Source organism: Bison bison, unplaced genomic scaffold, assembly GCF_000754665.1.
Source record: "Bison bison bison isolate TAMUID 2011002044 unplaced genomic scaffold, Bison_UMD1.0 scf7180017864535, whole genome shotgun sequence".
In the NCBI taxonomy this organism is placed as follows: domain Eukaryota; kingdom Metazoa; phylum Chordata; class Mammalia; order Artiodactyla; family Bovidae; genus Bison; species Bison bison.
In genome coordinates, this window is record NW_011495084.1 from 5,324,052 (window position 1) to 5,328,011 (window position 3,960).

A 3,960-nucleotide genomic window follows, 5' to 3' on the forward strand; every position below is an offset into this window, starting at 1 on the left:
CTTTGGCCACTTCATGCAAAGAGTTGACTCATTGGAAAAGACTCTGATGCTGGGAGGGATTGGGGGCAGGAGGAGAAGGGGACGACAGAGGATGAGATGGCTGGATGGCATCACTGACTCGATGGATGTGAGTCTGGGTGAACTCCAGGAGTTGGTGATGGACAGGGAGGCCTGGCATGCTGTGATTCATGGGGTCACAAAGAGTCAGACATGACTGAGCGACTGAACTGAACTGAACTGAGAGTTGTATCATCTGCACATCTGAGGTTGTTTACATTTCTCCTGGCAGTCTTGATTCCAACTTGTGATTCATCCAGCCTGGCATTTCGGATGAGGTACTATGCATAGAAATTAAGAAGGGTGACAATATACACCCTTGTAGAACCCTTTTCTCAATTTTGTCCCATGTTTGGTTGTAGTGGTTGCTTCTTGACCCACATACAAGTTTTTCAGGAGGCAGGTAAGGTGGTCTAGCATTCCCATCTCTTTAAGAATTTTCCAGTTTGTTGTGATCCACAGAGTCAAGGGCTTTAGCGTAGTCAATGAAGCAGAAGTAGAGGTTTTTCTTGTACTCTCTTTCTTTCTCTATGATCCAATGAATGTTGGCAATTTGATCTCTGGTTCCTCTGCCTTTTCTGTTTGTATGTCTGAAAGTTCTGGGTTCACATACTGCTGAAGCCTAGTTTGAAGGATTTTGGGTATAACCATTTCATATGAAATGAGCTACTGTAAATAATATCCCATTTTTTTTTCTAAATTAGTTTTTGAATTTGATTTTCTATCGTACTTGGTTTTCCTGTCCCAATATTCAGTCTCCAGATGCAAATTCTTAACCAGCTCACTGTTATATATCCAGGTGATGGTGTGTGTATTGAACATTATCCTTCTTCAGTTATGAATCTTCCTAAAAAACAAGACACTCTCAAGTAAGAGACTTCAATTTTTACCTATTACCAACATGATGGATGTTAGATTTGACTATAGCCTATAGACTATAGTTGACTATAGCCAACTGAAGCCTGCATTTTAAAACTCATCTACTCTGTCCATTTTATGACCTCCTCGCAAGCTCACATGATTTTGGCAGCTTGCAGCTTCTTGCAAGCTGACAGTATGCCTCCCTCAGTTTCTCTCTGACTGCACTGCATGCTGCCCTTAGTCTTTTGGCACATGGCCCTTTCCATAGGGAAGCTAACTTTTTCAAAACTAGCAAGAAGAAGGGTTGGCTTCAAAAGTTGAGAGCTTAATGTTTTTTACTGATATTTATTCAGTCAAAAATTGTTTGTTATTTGTAAACTCCACAAATATTTATTTAAAACATACTTAATAAGCATGGTATGTTCCTGAGCTACAATTAAACAAATCAGACCTGACCTTTTATTCTCTATTATAAAGAATAAGACATTCATATAATCATGTACATCTCAACAACTTTGCCATATTCTATTAGAAGCAAGTCACAGGTCCCATCCACAATTCAGTTCAGTTCAGTTCAGTCACTCAGGTGTGTCCGACTCTTTGTGACCCATGAACTGCAACACACCAGGCCTCCCTGTCTATCACCAACTCCCAAAGTCCGCCCAAACCCATGTCCATTGTGTTAGTGATGCCATCCGACCATTTCATCCTCTGTCGTCCCCTTCTCCTCCTGCCCTCAATCTTTCCCAGCATCATGGACTTTTCAAATGAATCAGCTCTTCCCATCAGGTGGCCAAAGTATTGGAGTTTCAGCTTTAGCATCAGGCCTTTCAATGAATAATCAGGACTAATTTCCTTTAGGATGGACTGGTTGGAACTCCTTGCAGTCCAAGGGATTCTCAAAAGTCTTCTCCAACACCACAGTTCAAAAGCATCAATTCTTCGGCGCTCAGCTTTCTTTATAGTCCAACACTTACATCCATACATGACCACTGGAAAAATAATAGCCTTGACTAGATGGACCTTTGTTGACAAAGTAATGTCTCTGCTTTTCAATATACTGTCTAGGTTGGTCATAACTTTCCTTTCAAGGAGTAAGCGTCTTTTAAATTCATGGATACAATCACCATCTGCAGTGATTAGAGCCCAGAAAAATAAAGTCAGCCACTGTTTCCTGTTTCCCCATCTATTTCCCATGAAGTGATGGGACCAGATGCCATGATCTTCGTTTTCTGAATGTTGAGCTTTAAGCCAACTTTTTCACTCTCCTCTTTCACTTTCATCAAGAGGCTCTTTCATTCTTCTTCACTTTCTGCCATAAGGGTGGTGTCATCTGCAAATCTGAGGTAATTGATATTTCTCCTGGCAATCTTTATTACAGCTTGTGCTTCCTACAGCCCAGCATTTCTCATGATGTACTCTGCATATAAGTTAAATAAGCAGGGTGACAATATACAGCCTTGACGTCCTCCTTTTCCTATTTGGAACCAGTCTGTTGTTCCATGTCCAGTTCTAACTATTGCTTCCTGACCTGCATACAGGTTTCTCAACAGGCAAGTCAGGTGGTCTGGTATTCCCATCTCAGAATTTTCCACAGTTTATTGTGATCCACACAGTCAAAGACTTTGGCATAGGCAATAAAGCAGAAATAGATGTTTTTTTGGAACTCTCTTCCTGTTTTGATGATCCAGCGGATGTTGGCAATTTGATATCTGGTTCCTCTGCCTTTTCTAAAACCAGCTTGAACATGTGGAAGTTCACAGTTCGTGTATTCCTGAAGCCTGGCTTGGAAAATTTTAAGCATTATTTTACTAGCCTGTGAGATGAGTGCAATTGTGTGGTAGTTTGAGCATGCTTTGGCATTGCCTTTCTTTGGAATTGGAATGAAAATTGACCTTTTCCAGTCCTGTGGTCACTGCTGAGTTTTCCAAATTTGCTGGCATATTGAGTGCAGCACTTTCACAGTATCGTCTTCCAGGATTTGAAATAGCTCGACTGGAATTCCATCACCTCCACTAGCTTTGTTTGTAGTGATGCTTCCTAACATCCACTTGACTTCACATTTCAAGATGTCTGGCTCTAGGTGAGTGATCACACTATCGTGATTATCTGGGTCATGAAGATCTTTCTTTGTACAGTTCTTCTGTGTATTCTTGCCAACTCTTCTTAACATCTTCTGCTTCTGTTAGGTCCCTACCATTTCTGCCCTTTATTGAGCCCATCTTTGTATGAAATGTTCCCTTGGTTTCTCTAATTTCTTGAAGAGATCTCTAGTCTTTCCCATTCTGTTGTTTTCCTCCATTTCTTTGCATTGATCACTGAAGAAGGCTTTTTTATCTCTTCTTGCTATTCTTTGGAACTCTGCATTCAGATGCTTATATCTTTCCTTTTCTCCTTTGCTTTTTGCTTCCCTTCATTTCACAGCTATTTGTAATGCCTCCTCAGACAGCTATTTTACTTTTTTCCATTTCTTTCTCTTGAGGATGGTCTTGATTCCTGTCTCCTGTACAATGTCATGAACCTCCATCCATAGTTCATCAGGCATTCTGTCTATCAAATCTAGTCCCTTAAATCTATTTCTACATTTCCACTGTATAGTCCTAAGGGATTTGATTTAGGTCATACCTGAATAGTCTAGTTGTTTTTTCCACTTTCTTCAATTTCAGTCTGCATTTGGCAATAAAGAGTTCATGATCTGGGCCATAGTCAGCTTCTGGTCTTGTTTTTGCTGACTGTATAGAGCTTCTCCATCTTTGGCTGCAAAGAATATAATCAATCTGATTTTGGATAACCTCATAACCTCAGATATGCAGATGACACCACCCTTATGGCAGAAAGTGAAGAGGAACTAAAAAGCCTCTTGATGAAGGTGAAAGAGGAGAGTGAAAAAGTTGGCTTAAAACTCAACATTCAGAAAATGAAGATCATGGCATCTGGTCCCATCACTTCATGGGAAATAGATGGGGAAACAGTGGAAACAGTGTCAGACTTTATTTTTTTGGGCTCCAAAATCACTGCAGATGGTGACTGCAGCCAAGAAAT